At 40.8% G+C, this 22010-nt stretch overlaps 1 protein-coding gene across 2 annotated transcripts in view; it reads right to left on the reverse strand.

Annotated features, from left to right (window-relative positions):
• RAB7A (RAB7A, member RAS oncogene family) overlaps positions 1-22010 on the reverse strand; it is a 91243-nt gene that overhangs the window by 64290 nt on the left and 4943 nt on the right. The gene's annotated exons all lie outside the window — the stretch shown is intronic.

Here is a 22010-nt window from a genome sequence, read left to right on the forward strand (position 1 = left end):
GTCTTGGAAAATTGTATGTTTCTAGATCTATATCCATTTCTTCTATTTGCCCAATTTGTTGGCATATAATTGTTCATAATATTCTTATAATTTTTTAAATATTTCTGTGATGTCAGTTGTCACTTCTCTTTCATTTCTTCAAATAGGCTGAATCAAAGGTACCCCTTGGATGCAAATGTCCTTACACTTGATGCAGTCCCAGAGTCCCCTTAAACTACCCTCATTCTTTGATATTCTTTTTCTTTTTGCTGTTCTGATTGGGAATGTCCTGCTACCTTGTCTTCCAAACCAATTAAATTCTCTGGTTCATCTAATCTGCTGTTAATTCCATCTAACATAGTCTTCATTATAGTCACTGTATTCTATTTCTTTTTTTATGGTTTCTACTTTTTTTGGGGGGGGGGTATATCTGATGGATTGCTTGCCTCCATTTCATTTAGTTCTTTTTCTGGAGTTTGGTTATTCTTTCAGTTGGGAAATATATGTCTCCTCATTTTGGCTGCCTCCCTGTGTTTGTTTCTATGTACTATGTAGATATGCTACGTCACCCAGTCTTGGCATAGTGAACTTATATAGTAAGTGTCCTATACAGCCAAGTGCCCCAGTTTCCCTGGTCAACTGAGCCAGCTGCTCCAAGGGTATCCCTAGTGTGGGCTGTGTGAGCTCTCCTATTATAACCTTGATTGTTGTTTGCATGACAATGGGTGCAATTGAGCCTCAGGCTGACAGGCTGTGAGGAGTAGCTGAGACTGTAGCTGATGAGCTGTTTGGTTGGGGCTGACCCCACTGAGTGAGACTCATTTTAGTAGGGCTCTGATGCCTGTTGAGTCCACCCTTTAGGTGTGTCATTTTTTAAATCTAATTGGGTAGTGTTCTGCTGTGGTTTGAAGCTAACCCCCAGGTGTGTTGGTTCTGGCACTTCTTGAGAGGGGTTCCATTGCAGGCCCCAACGAATCAGCTGTTGCCTGTTCCTGACCCAGGTACAAAGTGCTCTGCTGTTTGCAGCTGCTGGCGCCATAAGCTGCCACTAGTGCCAGGCATGGGGGCACTCAATAAGAGGTACAAGGCATATGCACACAATAAAAATATGGGGGCCAGTTGCTGCTTATTTTGGGTTTGTGGACATTTGAGACTTTAGGCAAGTCCACAGCAGGGTACAAGGTCAGCCACATGTAAGAAACCACTACTGGAATATGTTGGAGCCACTGGTGAATTGGGTGGGGTCTCAGTGAATGATCAGGGTGGGGCAAGCAGAACCAGGTGTTAGGCAAGTTGGTGGAGACTCAGATTTGATACCCACCTAGGTATATAGGCTGGCTAGTGGGAGAACTAAACAAAGAAACAAGGGTACCTGTCCGGAGTTCAGTCCAGGAGAGGGCTTCCCGTCCAGCCCTTGATTTGAAGCTAGAAAATCCACTTTACCATATGTCCCTGGCACTTTTCAAACTACAGTCCCTTTGCTGGAGCTTTGAACCCCTGTTTGTGAGTCTGGGTGCAGGCCCTTTAAGAGGACATTTCAGTGTACAGCCCTCCATCTCCAATGTAATCTTCACAGATTTTTACAGCTAGATGTTCTAGGGACTCCTCTTGCCAGGCTAGAGAGCCTGGTGTGGGGCTGGAATCCCTTGTTCCTCAGTGGAGATCTCTGCTGCCAAGTATAACTGCCACTCATGAGTGTGGAAGCCCCTTCTCTGTGTCTCCACCTCTTCTACCTGTCTTGAGGTAGCTTCTTTGTATCCTTAGTTATAGGAGTTCTGTTGTTAACCTAGTCTTCAGGTGCTTCTCTAGGGTAGTTTTTCTTAACTTAGTTGCAATTCTGATGCAGTCATGAAAAGAGGCGAGCACAGCATTTACTTGCTCCTCTGTCTTGACCAGTAATCCACTGATTTCAAATAATAATGTGAAGAATTTACTATAGGTATTTCTGTTTTTCAGCCAGGAAACAACAGATGCATGTATACATGCATCTATCAAAAGCTACCTGGGAGGACTTCCGCCAAGATGGAGACGTAGGTGGAAACACTTTGCCTTCTCGCATACCCAAATCTAAAAACAACAAAGTTTTAGCAACAATAAATGCAGCCAAACCACAGAAAATTGAACAATATGGAGTCCAACAACAACGAGCCACTCAGCTAGACCTGTAAGAGGGGCAGAGCCAGCAGCGGAGGAGGTCGGGGAAAAAAGATCCCCCGACCCAGGCAGCCAAGGGCGAATCCCAGGTTTGGGGTAGTGAGGGGCAGACCCAATGAAGGCGCAAGGGGGCAGGCTGACTGTGGTCAGACATTTGTGCGCAGATAAACCAGCAAAGGAGCAAGCATTGAGACAGACCAGGCAGGCCCCAGTGGTGGGAAGGAGCAGAGTTCCCTCTCTGACCCCGCCCCCACATACAGAGTCACAAACCAGCAACCTGGGTAGCCTCGCCCTGATGAACAACTAAGGCCTTTCTCCTCATATGTAACAGGCGCAAACAGATCAAAACATGGCTCAAGAACAACTCAGAGCCCCAGAACCCATAAATCTAACCAAACAAGAAATTGCCAACCTATCAGAGGCACAGTTCAAAACACTGGTGATCAGGATGTTCACAGAACTGGTTGATTTTAGCCACAAATTAGAAGAACACATGAAGGCTACACTAATTGAAATGAAGGGAAATGCACAGAAAACCAATAGTAATGGAAAGGAAACTGGGACTCAAATCAAGGGAGCGGAGCAGAAGGAAGAAAAAAATGACCAAACAGAAAAATATGAAGAAACAAGAATTCAAAAAAAATGAGGAGAGGCTTAGGAACCTCCAGGACATCTTTAAATGTTCCAACATCCAAATTATAGGGGTACCAGAGGGGGAAGAGGAACAGCCACCAGTGGAAACCTTATTTGAACAAATAATAAAGGAGAACTTCCCCAGTCTGGCAAAGGAAATAGACTTCCACGAAATCCAGGAAGCTCAGAGAGTCCCAAAGAAGTTGGACCCAAGAAGGAACACACCAAGGCACATCATAATTACATTAGCCAAGATTAAAACGAAGGAGAGAATCCTAGAAGCAGCAAGAGATAAAAGGACAGTCACCTACAAAGGAGCTCCCATCAGACTGTCAGCTAATATCTCAAAAGAGACCTTACAGGCAAGAAGGGGCTGGAAAGAAGTATTCCAAGTCATGAAATCCAAAGACCTACAACCAAGATTGCTCTATCCAGCAAAGCTTTCATTTAGAATGGAAGGGCAGAGAAAGTGCTTCTCAGATATAATCAAATTCAAGGAGTTAACCATCACCAAGCCCTTATTATATGAAATGTTAAAGGGACTTACCTAAGAAAAAGAAGATAAAAAAGATGAACAGTGAAAGGACAGCAAACTCACAGTTATTAAGAACCACACCTAAAACAAAAGCAAACTAAGAGGACAGCTAGATCAGGAGCAGAACCATAGAAATGAAGATCACATGGAGGGTTAGCAACAGGGGAGTGGGAGAGGGAGAAGGGGGAAGAAGGTACAGAAAATAAGTAGCATAGAAAATAAGCAGCGTAGATAGAAAATAGACAGGGGGGAGGGTAAGAATAGTAGGAGAAATATAGAATCTAAAGAACTTGAGACACGTGTTCATGAACTAAACGGGGGGAATGGTGGGGGAGGGGTGTGCAGGATGGAGGGGAACGAAGGGGGGGCAAACAGAACAACTGTAATGGCATAATCAATAAAATATATATATTTTTAAAAAGCTACCTGGAAGTATTTCTTAGTTCTTGGAAACTTTGGGGAAAAACAGATAAATCAGTCTAGGATCTACCCTGAAGACCCTCTCCCAGGGTAGATAAGACACATATATAAAATGCACTCACAGGTATTCAGTGAAAGGTGAGAACAGAATGAGTTTAAATGGCCAAGAAAAGCTATAAAATGGAGCTGGTGATATGTGAGTTAGTTAAGAAATGAAGATAAAGGCAGAGAGGAATAAAGTTTAGTATGGAAAAGGTAAGAAAAACAATTCAGGGTAATACAGGATGTGCATCAAAAGGGAAAAACCAGAAAGACAAAGTTAGACAACTTGTGGAGGCCACAACCCAAAGGGTATGAAAAAACATCAAGTGCTGTGAATAGGTGTTTAAAAAAAGAGACAACAAGCCCAAAATGGAGTCACTTGTACTAAGCCTCATATCACCAAACTGAGAAATAAATACTTGACTAAATTACTTCCCCAGTAATGGAATCTTAAACTAGTCAATATGGAACTACCTGTTCAGCACTAGTGAGGTAATCTGCTTGACAGGCCCCTGCCATCCCCTAAATGTCCTCACAACAAAAAATCCACTCTTCAGTAGTTTACTTCCTTTCCCCACCCCTTCTTCCTTTTGAAAGAAATTCTGTACAGCTCCTTGTAGCTTCTTTCTGTCTGTTACATGGGCCACTGCCTAAATCTTGAAACTTTGAATACAGCCAAAAAGATCTTTAAAGTTTATGCAGTTGGTTTTTGGTTTTTAACACAAAAAGGGAATAGGACTAAGAAGTACTTTAACACTATGATAGTACTTTACAAAAAGGATAGTAGAGGAGAAGGGTTGAAGAACTAGTAAAAACACATAAAGCTTTTTTTTAACCCTCTCCTAAGAATATGTTCACTGATTTTACAGAAAAAAGAAGTGAGAAAGAAAAACATCAATGTAACAGAAAAACATCAACTGGTTGCTTCCCATACAAGCCCCAAACGGGGATCAAACCCACAACCCAGGCATGTACCCTGACTAGGGACCGACCTGCAATCTTCTGGTATATGGAACAATGCTACAACCGAGCCACCTGGCCAGGACAAAAGACAGTAAGCCTTATATGATTCCAACACTGAAATTGTGGAAAGCAAAGGAGGGCTCAGACTCAATCATTTCATTCACACTTACTTTGTGCAAAGGATATTTCAAGTTGCATGAACTGAGGTTATTGGATATCATTTTTAAAAAATCTATTTCTTAGGATAGAATGGTAATTTATGAGTGATGATGAATAGCCCGGCAGCTTTCTTAGCATTTAAAATTACCAGCCAAGTGCTGGGTAGCACAGTTGGTTAAAGCATTGTCCCAATGCACCACGGTTGTGGGTTCAATTCCCAGTCTAGAAACATACAAGAATCAACCAATGAATGCATAAATAAGTAGAATAACAAAAGTCAGTATTTTTCCCCCCTGCTGTCTAAAATCAATAAATAAAAAATAAAAATAAATTGCCAATAGATTTCCAGCTGACTAGTACCATTTCCTCAAATATTTCCAACTCTGCTTTCTAAGTCCATGGTAGAATCACACTTCTTGGTCTCTTGTGCAATATGACTCATTCTGTCTAGTGAGTTGTAAGCAGAAGTGACATGTCATTTTTGGGCTGGGACATTTAACTGAAGGAGCAAGACCTTCCAATAGCTTTTTTTCACTTTGTCAAGAACACCAGCAATATTCCATATTGTGCCTGCTCCTTCATCTGAACTTAAGAATACCCACACTAAACATTCTACATAAGCAAAAAATAAACCTACGTTGTTTCCTGCCATTTTAAGATTATTTGTTACCACAGAATAACCTAACCTATTCTGTTATGTTAATGCTTGAAAATTCACTGCCTGGAAATTTACATTTCAAAAGAAACAGAATAATCAAAGCATCCTTCTTTGGAAAAAAAACTGAACAATACATTTTATATGGTGGATACTATTCTTCCTATTCTTCCCACTACTATTTAGTTTAAAGAAACCTGCCAACTGAGAATACTGAGTGTTAGTCCAACTCCCACTACTCCAGGCCTCCACAGTAGCAAGCATGTCCTTCTAAGCCATTCTCTCATCTGAAAAAAAGATGGTGAAAACTCAAATTCTGTTTAGTTTGAACTGTGAATCGAAACTTAAATAAGCTAACAGTTGAGCTCTGTAAAATGTAAAAAGACTGTTTACATATATACTTTGTTTCAGGTATCACATTCATGTGGGGAGGGAAAAAACTAAGGCAACTTTCATAAAGAAAAGTTCCTTGGAAAGCAATTTTTGTTCAGAGGACCTCACAGCCTAGACCAGCAGATTGAAGATGATGCGCCCACTGTATTCGAGATTTCTAAACACAGGTACCAAACCAAGACCTAAGAGTCTTTTAGTAAGAGGTCAGGATGATGTTGCCTTCCCCCCATTCTTTTTGGTACCACATACTGGAAAGCAGATACCTAGAAAAAGTTACACAGAACTATTTTCAACAGCTTAAAGCTTTTGACATCAACCCTACACCATCTTAGGCATTAGCTACTAAAGCAGCCCATTCCCCACAATGGACTGACTGGATGGCAAAAGAAAAATCCAACTAACTGCTCTCTTTTCCATCCCATCCCCCAAACCAATTCCCACATTTTTAACATGTGCTAAAGGCACTGCCGAGGAAGCACATCTTTGAAGGTTTAAAGTGTAACATTTGTACTTCGGGCCTAACCTCACTGTTCTCTGAATGTTTTTTTTTTTTAAGATAAATTGTAAGAAACATCAAAGCCATTACTCGCCCATATTGGGATACCAAAACCTATTCTATCCTGGCATTATCCAGTGAAACATCACTTTGGCTGATATTTTTCAATGTCAACCATTTAACATGGCATTCAAGTGCCAATCTCTCCCTCCCTCCTCCAGTTTGGTCCCCATACATACTGTAACTTCCAAATTGGAAATACTGCAGTCCTTTCATCTGCCTTACCATTTCCCTATCTCCTTCATTTGCTTATACCTTCACTCCAACTGTAATGATTTTCCCAAGTCTCCCTTTCAAATCAATTTATCCAAAAACCCACTCAGCACCCATTTAATCCAGCCACCTCTAACTACATTACCTCTAGAATTTTCTTTAAGCTATCTTTATGACTCTCATCTGTTTTGTTTTCACAAGTATTCCTAAACCTCCAGTGCTTTTCATCTTATGCTCCCCATAGTTGCCAGCAGTGTTTTGCTATAGCACACAATAAAAATCTGTCAAATGAACACAGAACACATAGTTTATCATTCAAGAAAGCTATACATACTAACCAGTGACTTAGAACCATAACCGATATGCTACAAATAGTAACTTATTGTGCAAAGTTAGAACTGGAGAATGTCTTTTAAGTTGAATTTCAAGATCCATCCTAGAATAATGATTTATCCTTGCCCCCAAGGAATTTAAAATAGGGGAGAGACAAAGTCATGTAATAATATTTTAAGCAAAAAACACAAACTAATATCTAAATTAACAGTGAGAATATTCAAAAGAGAATTACTTCTATCATGTATGTTAGGGAATACATACTCAAGTGTCAGACTACAAGAATTTGAATAAAAGCACTGTCTACTATGGCTAGGTTTACACCCCACAATGATATTTTGGTGCCAATTATACCACTAGAAAAAGATCCAGCTTACCAAGGCAAAAAATAATCCACAAGAACAACTATGAAGGGCTAACAGCTTACTAGACTGAAGCCATTCTCCTTTTTTCTTTCTTTCTTTTTTTTTTTTTTTAAAGAGAGGGAGAGAAACACTGACGAGCTGCTTCTCATACGTGCGCGGACTAAAGACTGAACCCGCAACCCAAGCATGTATCCTGACTGGGAACTGAACCAGGAACCTTTTTGGTTTACAGAAGGACACCCAATTCACTGAGCCATAGCAGTCAGGGAAAGCCATTCTGCTTTTTGGAAGGATTTACTCTCAAAATGTGATAAATTTTGCTCCAATGACAACCTCCCCACAGCCTCAAAGACTGTCTACACTGGTACCAAATGGAGCCATAAAAAAACAGGCTCCTACCAGAAGGGCAAAAACAAAAGAAACAGAACATAACATTGCTAGCAAGGATGTAGAGTATGTGGAATCTCATATACTACTGGTGGAAGTATAAAGTGGTACAACTTTAGAAAATTGGCAATAACTATGAAAGTACAACAGATATTGTTATGAGCTGAACTATGTTCCCCAAATTCCGTATGTTGAAGTCCTAACCCCCTATACCTCAGAATGTAACTGTATTAGTTGGAGACAGAAACTTTAGGAAACATCAAGATTAAATGAGGTCATGAGGGGGGCCCTAAACAATATGATTAATGCCCTTGTAAGAAAAAGAGATTAGGACTTCCGGCCAAGATGGAGGTGTAGATGGAAACACTGTACCTCCTCACACAACCAAATTTAAGGACAACAAAGACTTAGAAACAAAAACACAACCAACAAAGATTTAGAAACAAAAACACAACCAGCAAAGACTTAGAAACAAAAACACAAAGAACAGACAGAAAACTGAACTGTACCGAAGTACAACAACAAACCATTCATCCAGACCAGTAAGAAGGGCAAAGTCAGTGGCCAGCAGAGAGGGGTTCTGGCAGGAAAAGGCTGTAGTTGGCGACCCAGGAACTGGGAGGAAACCAGCAAATCCAGTAAGGTATGCAAGGCAGCTGGCTGACCATGGACACACATTCGTGTGCAGAAAAACCAGGCAAAAAACAGGCAGTGAGACAAACCAAGCAACCCAGGGCCCCAGCAACAGGAAATAAAGCCTAAAAGCACTGATAGAAAAAACTTGTGGGGGTTGAGGTGCCGGGAGAGACTCCCAGACTCACAGGAGAGTTTGTTAGGGAGACCTACAGGGTCCTAGAACGTACACAAGCCCACCCAACCGGGGAACCAGAAGCAGAAGGGCCCAAAATCCAAGAGAATGTGCAACAAACACCATTGCTCCTTCTCTGACCCCGCCCCCACATACAGCTTCATAACCCAGCAATGTGGGTTGCCCCACCCTGCTGAATACCTAAGGCTCCTCCCTCACACCTAAAAGGCACAGCCATACCAAAAACTTATGGCTCAAGCAGAAGAACAAATCAAAGCCCCAGAGCCAATACTTTTAAGTGACCAAGAGATAGCCAACCTATCAGATGCAAACAGTCTAAAACACTGGTCATCAGGATCCTCACAGAACTGGTTGATTTTAGTAGAAAATTAGATGAAAAAATGAAAGCTAAATTAAGTGAAATTAAGGAAAATGCACAGGGAATCAATAGTGATGGAAAGGAAACTGGGACTCAAATGAATGGAGCAGACCAGAAAGAAGAAACAAACAACCATAAAGAAAAGAATGAAGAAACACGAATTCAAAACAATGAGGAGAGGCTTAGGAACCTCCAGGACATCTTTACATGCTCCAACAGCCGAATTATAGGGGTACCAGAAGGGGGAAAGGAACAGCCACCAGTGGAAAACTTATTTGAACAAATAATAAAGGAGAACTTCCCCAGTCTGGCAAAGGAAATAGACTTCCAGGAAATCCAGGAAGCTCAGAGAGTCCCAAAGAAGTTGGACTCAAGAAGAAACACACCAAGGCACATCAGCATTACATTAGCCAAGATTAAAATGAAGGAGAGAATTCTAGAAGCAGCAAGAGATAAAAGGACAGTCACCTACAAAGGAGTTCCCATCAGACTGTCAGCTAATATCTCAAAAGAGACCTTATAGGCAAGAAGGGGCTGGAAAGAAGTATTCCAAGTCATGAAATACAAGGTCTTACATTTAAGATTGCTATATCCAGCAAAGCTTTCATTTAGAATGGAAGGGCAGATAAAGTGCTTCTCAGATAAGGTCAAGTTGAAGGAGTTCATCATCATCAAGCCCTTATTATATGAAATGTTCAAGGGACTTATCTAAGAAAAAAGAAGATAAAAATATGAACACTGAAAGGACAGCAAACTCACAGTTATTAACAACCACACCTAAAACAAAAGCAAACTAAGAGGACAGCTTGATCAGGAGCAGAACCATAGAAATGGAGATTACATGGAGGGTTAGCAACAGGGGAGTGGAAGGAGAAGGGGGAAGAAGGTATGAAGAGTAAGTAGCATAGACAATGGGGATAAAATAGAGGGAGGGCAAGAGTAGTGTGGGAAATGTAGAAGCTAAAGAACTTATGACACATGGATATAAACTAAAGGGGGGGAATGTAGGGGAAGGGGTGTGCGGGGTGGAGAGGAATGAAGGGGGGGAAATAGGACAACTGTAATGGCATAATCAATAAAATACATTGTAAAATAACCCTAAAAGAAAAAAGAAAAGAAACTAGAACAGAGACATGTACAGAGGAAAGACCATATGAAAACGCCAGTAGAAAATTGCCATCTGCAAGCCAACAAGAGAGGCTTCTAAAGAAACCAACCCTACTGACACCTTGATTTTACACTTCTATGGTCCAGAGTTACTAAAAAATAAATGTTCGTTGTTTAAGCCACCCATTCTGCGGTATATGTTTCTGTAGCCCTAGCAAAAGAATACAAATACAATGCCTAAAACTCAGCCTTCCACACATCTATATTAACCTAAGGAAATGTAGTCTTGCAACAGCAATAAATTACACACTACCCAAATGCCCATCAATAAGTTAATAAATACATTATGAGGACTTCCGCCAAGATGGAGGTGTAGGTGAAAGCACTGCACCTTCTCATACAACCAAGTTTGAAAACAACAAAGTTTTAGCAACAAAAATGCAGCCAAACCACAGAAAATTGAACTACACAGAAGTCTGACAGCAACGAACCCTTCAGCCAAACCCGTAAGAAGGGCAGAGCCAGCAGCAGAGTGGGGTGGGGCAGAAAAGATCCACTGGACCAACCCAGACTCGCCGGCAGCCGTGGGCGGATCCCAGGTGTGGAGAAGCGGGCGGACCCACTGAGGGCTCACCATGGTCACACATTCAAGCGCAGATAAACCAGTGAAGGAGCGAAGCAGTGAGACAGACCATGCAGGCCCCAGTGGTGGAAAGTGGCAGAGGGGACCGCCATTGTCCCTCTCTGACCCCGCCCCCACAGTGTCACAAACCAGCGACCTGGGTGGGCCCACCCTGGTGAACACCTCCTCATACGTAACAGGCAGGAACAGATCAAAACATGGCTCAAGAACAACTCAGAGCCCCAGAGCCAATAAATCTAAGTGACGAAGAAATAGCAAAACTTTCAGATGCACAGTTCAAAACCCTGGTGATCAGGATACTCACAGGTTGACTACAGTCATAAATTAGAGGAACATATGAAGGCTAAACTAATTGAAATGAATGGTAATGCACAGAAAACCAATAGTAATGGAAAGGAAACTGGGCCGCAAATCAAAGGAGTGGACCAGCTGAAGGAAAAAAATGACCAAACAGAAACGGATGAAGAAACAAGAATTCAAAAAAATGAGGAGAGGCTTAGGAACCTCCAGGACATCTTTAAACATTCCAACATCCGAATTATAGGGGTACCAGAAGGGGAAGAGGAACACCGAGTGGAACACTTATTTGAACAAATAATAAAGGAGAACTTCCCCAGTCTGGCAAAGGAAATAGACTTCCAGGAAATCCAGGAAGCTCAGAGAGTCCAAGTTGGACCCAAGAAGGAACACACCAAGGCACATCATAATTACATTAGCCAAAATTAAAATGAAGGAGAGAATCCTAGAAGCAGCAAGCGATAAAGGGACAGTCACCTACAAAGGAGTTCCCATCAGACTGTCAGCTGATTTCTCAAAAGAGACCTTACAGGCAAGAAGGGGCTGGAAAGAAGTATTCCAAGTCATGAAATCCAAAGACCTACATCCAAGATTGCTCTATCCAGCAAAGTTTTCATTTAGAATGGAAGGGCAAATAAAGTGCTTCTCAGATAAGATCAAATTCAAGGAGTTCATCATCACCAAGCCCTTATTATATGAAATGTTAAAAGGACTTATCTAAGAAAAAGAAGATAAAAAAGATGAACAGTGAAAGGACGGCAAACTCACAGTTACTAAGAACCACACCTAAAACAAAAGCAAACTAAGAGGACAGCTAGATCAGGAGCAGAACCATAGAAATGAAGGTCACATGGACGGTTAACAAAAGCGGAGTGGGAGGAGGAGAAGGGGGGAGAAGGTACAGAAAATAAGTAGCATAGAAAATAAGTAGCGTAGATAGAAAATAGATAGAGGGGAGGGCAAGAATAGTATGGGACATATAGAATCTAAAGAACTTGAGACACATGGTCATGAACTAAAGGGGGGGAATGGTGGGGGAGGGGTGTGTAAGGTGGAGGGGAATGAAGGGGAAAATAGAACTGTAATGGCATAATAAAATATTTTTAGTAAGTAAGTTAATAAATACATTATGGTATATTACATAATGGAATACTACTAAGCAACAAAAATGGAGTTACAACTACACTCAACACAAAATCTCAGGAATAGTAAGTCACAGAAAACAGATGCAGAAGAGTACATAGTGTATGATTCCATTTATACAAAGTCCCAATCAGGCAAAATTAATAATGTTAAAAATTAGTAGACTGATTACCCTGGGAGAAGGGGATGATAATGACATGAAGGCGGCACAAGGGGGCTACTGAGTTTACGGAAATGTTTCATGTTCACTTATTTGTGTACTTTCATGTATGTATGTTCTACTTCAAATTTAAAGTTTATTAAAATATAGAAATGACAAATTACTTAAATATAAAGATAACATTCTGCTTCTCCACTGTCACTATGGCAAATAAACCTTATTCTGTAACTAGATGCATCAGGTTCTTTACTTACTGCCATTAAACCTTTGAAGAATACAGCTAGTCACATGATCTTGGGGAGATAATCTCCAGTTTAGATCAAAGTATTTAAGAGTGTCCAGTCCCCTCCCCAGTTAAAATTTTACACCAAATTTCATTTCATTCATTTATTTAATCTCATTTAAGGTATTAAAATACTTTCATAGGAAGAAAATAACCAGTTAATATCTTGATCTTGATCTAGGTAGTAAATCTAATTATTCTTTTTTTAATTTCTATATTTACTATCTACCTGCCCCCACAAGAACTGACAGACTTAATAAACAGCAAAATAGAAATGTCATTTAAATAAAGTAGTGGGAGAAAGATACATTTTTAAATTTTTAAATTACTTTTAAGATTTTATTTACTTATTTTTAGAGAAAGGAAAGAAGGGAGAAAGAGAGTAAGAGGAACATCAACATGTGGTTGCCTCTTGAGCACCCCCAACTGGGGACCTGGCCCACAGCCCAGGCATGGGCCCAGACTGGGAATCAAACCAGTGACCCTTTGGTTTGCAGACCTGCATTCAATCCACTGAGCCACACCATCGAGGGCAGAAAGATACATTTTTATAAGCAAATACTGAGACCTTTATTCCAATAACACATAATCAAAAAGGCAGGAAGATGCTTCAGGAAGAACACAAGCTACGTGGACTTAGATTAGCATTCTAGTAGCTGGGCTACCCAAGTACCCAGCCTCAGCTGTATCAGGCAGAAATACAGAAATGGCTATCCTTTAAGCCTATACAATTGCCATGAGTATTAAATGAAATCCTTGTGCAGATTAAAGCATTACTCAAATACTAAAAAACATTTGAAGACAAATACTGTGTAGAAAGATTTCTACGAAACATTAATGCTTTTTAACAACCATCAACTAAATGGCACAGGTCAGAGAATTTAAGAGTAGCTCTTAGCCTGTGGGCTGCCCAGATGACTGAGAATTATGGGATGCACAGATCTGTAAGTGCACAGAGAATTGTTGGTAAACTGATTAAATACCATATATGGGGTCTGTCTGGAAAAAGTCCATTATTAGTATAATGAGAACGGTTTACGTAACATTGATGTAACCTGGCAGCCAAGGAGGGTGGATTGGAATAGGCATGCATAAACAACAATGACCTCACTGTACTAGTCAGTGGGGGTGGGAGGCCCACTGAGTAAGCATGTGCATTGCATTCAAAATGACTAAGTAGAGCAACAAATCTCCATCAAACTTTGTGTTAAGCTTGAACATTCCTCCAAGGCAAATATACGGATGATTCAGAAGGCCCCAGCTATGGGCAACTGGAGATGGGCAGCTTCATCACAACAAGGCACTGCCCATGTATCATGTCTCGAGCACAGCTTTTTGGCAAATCAAATCACCCAGGTGAATCAACCTCCCTACAGACCAGATTTGGCACCTTGGGACTTCTGGCTTTTCCCAAAATTAAAATCATCTCTAAAAGAGAAGATATTTCAGACTGCTGATGAGATTCAGGAAAGTACAATGGGGCAGTTGATGACAACTGGGAGAACTGTGTGAAGTTCCAATGTGCCCACTTTGAAGGGAACTGAGGCATCATTGTCCTACGTACAATATTTCTTGTATATTTTATCTTCTTCAATAAATGTCTCGCCCTGGCTGGCGTAGCTTAGTGGAATGAGCATGAGCTGCAACCACAGGGTCGTGGGTTTGATTCCCAGTCAGGGCACATGCCTGGGTTGCGGGCAAGGTCCCCATTGGGGGCCACATGAGATGCAACCACACATCAATGTTTCTCTCTCTCTACCTCCCTCTCTCTCTCTAAAAATAAATAAGTAAAATCTTAAAAAAAAAAAAAAAAAGCTACCCTGACTGGTGTAGCTCAGTGGATTGAGCACGGGCCTGTGAACCAAAAGATCTTGGTTCGATTCCCAGTCAGGGCACATGCCTGGGTTGCAGGCCAGTTCCTAGCAGAGGCCAGTTCCCAGCAGGGGACGCACAAAAAGCCACCATACACTGATATTTCTCTCCCTCCCTTTCCTTTTAAAGATAAAAAAAAAAAAAAAAAGCTGACATTCTATTTTAAAAATAAATAAATGTCTCTTTTTCATATTACATGGTAAATACCTTCATGACAGACCTCGTATAAAAGGCACTATTTTTCATAATGTGTATATTGTTACCATTGGGGTTTTTAAAGGTTAATATAGAGTAGTTAATATAGAATTTTTTAAACTTTTTTATTGATTATGCCATTACATTTGTTCTATTCCCCCCTCCTTTCCCCTCTACCCTGCACACCCCTCTTCCACCATTCCCCCCTTTAGTTTATGAACACGTGTCTCAAGTTCTTTAGATTCTGTATTTCCCATACTATTCTTACCCTCCCCCCTATTTTCTATCTACTGTATGTGCTTCTTATTTTCTGTACCTTCTCCCCCCTTCTTCTTCTCCCACTCTCCTGTTGCTAACTCTCCATGTGATCTTCATTTCTATGTTTCCACTCCTGATCTAGCTGTCCTCTTAGTTTGCTTTTGTTTTAGGTGTGGTTGTTGATAACTGTGAGTTTGTTGTCCTTTCACTGTTCATCTTTTTTTATCTTCTTTTTCTTAGGTAAGTCCCTTGAACATTTCATATAATAAGGGCTTGGTGATGGTGAACTCCTTGAATTTGATTATATCTGAGAAGCACTTTCTCTGCCCTTCCATTCTAAATGAAAGCTTTGCTGGATAGAGCAATCTTGGTTGTAGGTCTTTGGTTTTCATGACTTGGAATACTTCTTTCCAGCCCCTTCTTGCCTGGAAGGTCTCTTTTGAGAAATCTGCTGACAGTCTGATGGGAACTCCTTTGTATGCGACAGTCCCCTTATCTCTTGCTGCTTCTAGAATTCTCTCCTTCATTTTAATCTTGGCTAATGTAATGATGATGTGCCTTGGTGTGTTCCTTCTTGGGTCCAACTTCTTTGGGACTCTCTGAGCTTCCTGGAAGTCTATTTCCTTTGCCAGACTGGAGAAGTTCTCCTTTATTATTTGTTCAAATAAGGTTTCCACTCGTGACTGTTCCTCTTCCCCTTCTGGTACCCCTATAATTCAAATGTTGGAATGTTTAAAGCTATCCTGGAGGTTCCTAAGCTTCTCCTCATTTTTTTGAATTCTTGTTTCTTCATTCTTTTATGTTTGGTCGTTTTTTCCTTCCTTCTGGTCTACTCCCTTGATTTGAGTCCCAATTTCCTTTCCATTACTGTTGGTTTCCTGTGAATTACCATTCATTTCAATTAGTTTAGCTTCCATATGTTCCTCTAGTTTGTGACTAAAATCAACCAGTTCTGTGAGGATCCTGATCACCAGTGTTTTGAACTGTGCATGTGAAAGTTTCGCTATTTCTTCGTCACTTAGATTTATGGGCTCTGGGGCTCTGAGTTGTTCTTGAGCCATTTTTGGCCTGTTCGTGCCCGTTAAGTATGAGGAGCGGAGCCTCAGTTGTTTACCAGGGCAGGGCGACCCAGATCGCTGGTTTGTAACGCTGTATGTGGGGGCAGGGTCAGAGAGGGAGCAATGGCGGTCCTCTCTGCTCACCCAGTCCGTCCCACCGCTCGCTCCGGCCTGTTTATCCGAGCATAAATGTGTGTGCCCGCTGTCCAGTGCCCTGTGGTCTCAATGCTCGCCTCTTCACTGGTTTATCTGCAGCAAATGCTCGACTGATTTCGCAGACAGACAGCCACGCCTCTTCCCTGTGTCTGCCCATAGCTACCCCGCACCTGGGATCAGCAGCTTCGGCTGCTTGCGCACCACCCGGTTGGGGATCTTTTTTGCCAACCCACTCCGCTGCTGGCTTCGCTCCTCTTAACGGTTTAGCTGAGCATTTTGTTGTCTTCGGACTCCGTGTTGTCGATTTTCTGTGTGGTTTGGTTGTGTTTATTATTGTTAAAACTTTGTTTTTAGATTTGGTTGTGCGCGGACACAAAGTGTTTCCACCTACGCCTCCATCTTGGCGGAAGTCCCCATAAATAAATAACTTTTGTGCAAAGAAGAGTATTAAAAAAATAGCCCTGACTGGTATGGCTCAGTAGATTGAGCACCAGCCTGCGCACTGAAAGGTTGTGGATCTAATATAGAATTTTTAAAGGTTAATGTATTCTCAAATAACTCAAAGTAAAAGGTCTGCCCCTTTTAAAGAAGAAGAAGCCAGAATAGTTGTGGGAGGTTTATCAAATGGAAACAAAACCTTTGACATCGCACAAAAAGACTGGAAACCAATGATAACACTATTTACTTGCAATGTAATTTTTTAAATCTTTTAAAAAACAGATCGGATTCCAACCAAGATGGAGGTGTAGGTAGATACACTTTGCCTCCAAAAGAAGGATAATCTAAAAATAAAAAACAACCAGAACTGCCAGAAAATGGAACTATAGAAGTCCAACAACCAAGGAATTAAAGAATAAACATTCATCCAAATTGGTAGGAAGGGTGGAGATGGGCACTTGGTGCAGAGAGGACACATGGCAACATGGTAGCTGACAGACCAGATAGTTCAACATTACAGTGCAGATAAAAACTGGGAGTAACGTTGAGGACTGAGAAATCCCAGCCCAGGAGAGACTGCACAACACAGGGTTCCAACACCAAGAAAATAAAGCCTCCTAACCTATGACTATAAACACCTGTGGGGGATACAGTGAAGAAATGGCCAGTCTCTCAGAATAATCCATCTGAGGGGCCCACAGAACCCTTGAACATACACAAGCCCATGTAGTTGGGGAATCAGCACCAAGGCAGCACTGGAGAGGTGCCAGTCACATGGGGGAAGTGAGAAAAGCAACTGAAAGCAGGAAGAGAGCCAAGAAAGCAGCATCGTTTCCTCTCCAATCCCTCAACCACATACAGCACCACAATTCAGCGTGGTGGTCTGCCCACCTTAGCAAATACTAAGGCCCTGCCCCTTACAACCTAACAGATGTGCCTACAAATTGAAGAGACAAAGAAATATGGCCCAAATGAAAGAACAGATCAAAACTCCAGAAAAAGAACTGAGCTACAAAAAGCCAACTTATCATGTACAGGGTTCAAAATACTGGTGGATCAGGATACTCAGAGAAATTATTGACTATGGCCACAAAATTAAAAACTGAAAGCTATACAAAGGGAAAGAGAGAAAAACATAGAGAGGAGTTCTGGCCAAGATGGTATGAGAAACCCTTCACTTCCTCAAGCAACTAAAAGGAAGAAAACAACCAATCTAAAAATCAATAAACAAGCAGACATGCCTGAAAATCAAACTGCATGGAACTCCGACAACCATGGAATTAAAGAAAACAGTCAACCAGACCAAACAAACCAGTAAGGCAGTGGACCATCTCAAAAAAACTGAGGTGAGGCATCAGACTTGACAGGCAGGGCTGGCTGCAGTGAGGCAGCAGGCTGTGTGGGCAGGGCTGACTTAAGGAGAAACTGAGACTCAGAACTGACTATGAACAATGGCAGTTGCCGCAGTGGGAAAAACTCCTAGTCTCACACGAGAGTCCATTGGAAATTGGGGCTAGAGCCCAAGTTAGCTGCATTGTTCCTTCTCTGGCCCCTCCCCCCACAGGCAGTGTCACAACACAGCAAAGAGGGTTGCCCTGCCCTGGAGAGTATATAAGGCCTGCCCTTACTACTTATCAGGTGTGCCAAGACAAAGAAATATGGCCCAAATGAAAGAACAGAGCAAAGCCTCAGAAAGAGAGCTAAGTGATGAAGAGACAGCCAACCCATCTGATGGAGAATTTCAAGCCCTGGTAATCAAAATGCTCACAGAGCTGATTAAGCTTGGTCGAAAAATAAAAAAACAAATGAAAGACATTCAAAATGAAATAAAGCAAAGTATTCAGGGAACCAACAGTGACAAGAAGGAAACCGGGACTCAAGGCAATGATTTGGAACAAAAGGAAGAAATAAATATCCAACCAGAACAGTATGAAGAAACAAGAATTCAAAAAAATGGAAGGGAAGCTGAGGAATCTCTGGGACAAACTGAAATATTCCAATATCCAAATTATAGGGGTAGTAAAAGAACAACAGAAAGAAATTGAAAACTTATTTGAACAAGTAATGAAAGAAAAATTCCCCAATCTGACAAAGGAAATAGACTTCCAGGAAGTCAAGAAGCCCAGAGAATCCCAAAGAAGTTGGACACAAAGAGGAACACACCCAGGCACATCATCATTAAGTTACCCAAGATTAAAGATAAAGAGAGAATCCTAAAAGAAGTAAGAGGAAGGAGAGAGTTACCTATAAAGGAGAGCCCATAAGGCTATCAGCTGACTTCTCAAAAGAAACCTTGCAGGCAAGAAGGGGCTGGAAAGAAGTATCTGAAGTCATGAAAAGCAAGGACCTACATCCAAGATTACTTTATCCAGCAAAGCTTTCATTTAGAATGGAAGGGCAGATAAAATGCTTCCCTGATAAGGTCAAGTTATTATATGAAATGTTAAAGGGACTTATCTAAGAAAAAAATGATAAAAAATATGAACACTAAAATGACAACAAACTCGCAACTATCAACGAATGAACCTAAAAGAAAAAAATAACAAAAATTAAGCAAATAGAACAGGAACAGAATCAGAAAAATGGACATGACATGGAGGGATTCCAGTGGGGAGGGGGAATGCAGAAATGGGGTTAAAAGGTACAGGGAAGAAGAAGCATAATAAGTAGACATAAAATAGATGGGAAGAGATAAAATAGTATAGGAAACAGAGGATTCAAAGAACTTATATGTACAACCCATGGACATGAACTACGTGGGGGGGGGGGATGTTGGAGGGTTGGGGGGCAAGGCAGAGGGGGGATGAAGGGGGGAGAGTTGGGAAAACTGTAATAGTATAACCAACACAAAATACTTAAAAAAAAAAAGAAAAATATACAGCAAACCAACACTGAAGAAAAGAAAGCGGGGACTCAAATCAACGATTTGGAATAGAAGGAAGAAATAACATTTTATACAAACAGAAAGAAACAAGAATTCAAAAATATGAGGAGAGGCTTAGGAATCTCTGGGACAACTTTAAACATTTCAACATCTGAATCATAGGGGTGCCAGGAGGAGAAGAGGAAGAGCAAGAAACTACAGACCTCCCTGCCTGGTGTGGCTCAGTGGATTGAGGGCCAGCCTGTGAACCAAAGGGTCACTGGCTTGATTTCCAGTGGGGTCACATGTTTGGGTTGTGGGCCAGGTCCTCAGTAGGGGCCATGCAAGATGTAACCACACACTGATGTTTCTCTTCCTCTCTTTCTTCTTCCCTTCCCCTCTCTCTAAAAACAAATAAATGTAATGGCTTAAAAAAAAAAAAAAGAAAGAAAGAAACAAAACGAAAAGGAAAACTTACTGGAAAAAATGACAGAAAACACTCCCAATCTGGCAAAGGAAGTAAACACGCAACTCTAGGAAGCTCAGAGAGTCCCCAAAAAAGTTGGGTACAAGGAGGACCACACCAATGTACATCATATTTAAAATGCCAAAGGTTAAAGATAAAGAACTAATCTTAAAAGCAACTTGAGAAAAGCAGAGACTTAATCTACAAAGGAGTTCTCATAAGGCTGTCAACTGATTTCTCAAAAGAAACCTTGCAGGCAAGAAGGGAATGGCAATAAGTGTTCAAACTGATGAAAAGTAAGGACCTACAACCTAGATTACTCTATCCAGCAAAGTGATCAGTTAGAATTGAAAGGCAGATAAAGTACTTCCCAAACAAGATAAAGTTAAAGGAGTTTATCATCACAAAGCCTTTATTGTATGAACTGTTAAAGGGACTTTTCTAAGGAAAAGATCAAAACTATGAAGGTAAAATGGCAGCAAACTCACAACTATCAAAATCTGAACCTAACAAAAACAAAAATACACTAAGCAAACAACTAGAACAGGTATAGAATCATAGAAATGGAGATCATATGGAGAGTTACTACTGAGGAGGGGATGGGGGAGGATGGAGGAAAGGTACAGGGAATAAGGTACATTATTGGTAGGTACAAAATAGACAGGGGGAGGTTAAGCAAAGAACTTTTATGTACAATCCATGGACATGAACTAAAGGAGCAGGGGGTACTACTGGAGGCATTGGGGGTACCAAGCAGATGGGGGATAAACGGGAGAAAAACACTGGGACAACTATAATAGCATAATCAATAAAATACACTTTAAAAAAGAAACATAAATCAATGGAATAGAATAGAGCCAAGAAATAAACCCAAGTCTCTATGGTCAATTATTTGACAGAGGGGGCATGAGTATACAATGGAATAAAAATAGCCTCTTCAATAAATGGTGTTGGGAGACCTGAACTTCTATACGCAAAAAAAAAATGACACTACACCACCAACTTACACCACACACCAGAATAAACTCAAAATGGATAAAACACTTACATAAGTCATGACACCATAAAAATCCTAGAGGAAAACACAGGCAGTAAAGTTTCAGATATCCCACATAGCAATATTTTGACTGATATATTTCCTAGGGCAAGGAAAAATTAAATAAGTGGGACTACATCAAATTAAAAAGCTTCTGCACAGCTAAAGAAACCATCATCAAAATGAAAAAGGAATCAACCGTATGGGAGGACATATTTGCCAATGATACATTGGGCAAGGGTTTGATCTTCAAAATATATAAAGAACTCATCTGACTCAACATGAAGAAGACAAACAACCCAATTAAATAATGGGCAAAGGACTGAATAAACACTTCTCCAAGGAGGACATACAGATGGCCCATAGATATATTAAATGATGCTCAACATCACTGGGCAACAGAAAGATGCAAATTAAAACCACAATGAGATATCACCTAACATTGGTCAGTACCGCCATCATTAAAAAATCAACAAACAAGTGTTGGAGAGGATGTGGAGAAAAGGGAACCCTAGTGCACTGTTGGTGGGAATGCACACTGGTGTAACCACTGTGGAAAACAGAATGGAATTTCCTTTAAAAAAAAAACAAAAAAAAAAACCAAAAGTGGAACTGCCTTTTGACCCAGAGATTCAGCTGCTGGGAATATACCTTACAAATCCCAAATCACCTATTTAAACAAACTTATGTACCCATATGTTTATAGCAGCGCTATTTACAATAACAAAGTGATGGAAACAGCCTAAAATGCCATTCAGTAAATGAGTGGATCAAAAAACTGTGGAGATTTATACAATGGAATACTACACATCAGAAAGAAATATGGAAATCCTACCTTTTTCAAGGCCAGGGATGGAACAGGAGAATACTGTGTTAAGTGAAATAAGCCAGTTGGTGAAAGACAAATACTTCACCTATAGGAGGTATGATCTCACCTATAGGAGGAATCTAATAAACAAAGTAAACTAATGAACAAAACAGAATCAAAGACATGGAAATGGACATAAAATGGACGGACTGTGACCAAAGAGGATGGGAGAGAGAGATAACGGTAGAAAGAA

The sequence above is a fragment of the Artibeus jamaicensis genome, unplaced genomic scaffold, assembly GCF_021234435.1.
Source record: "Artibeus jamaicensis isolate MK-2021 breed Jamaican fruit bat unplaced genomic scaffold, CSHL_Jam_final contig_558, whole genome shotgun sequence".
In the NCBI taxonomy this organism is placed as follows: Eukaryota; Metazoa; Chordata; class Mammalia; order Chiroptera; family Phyllostomidae; genus Artibeus; species Artibeus jamaicensis.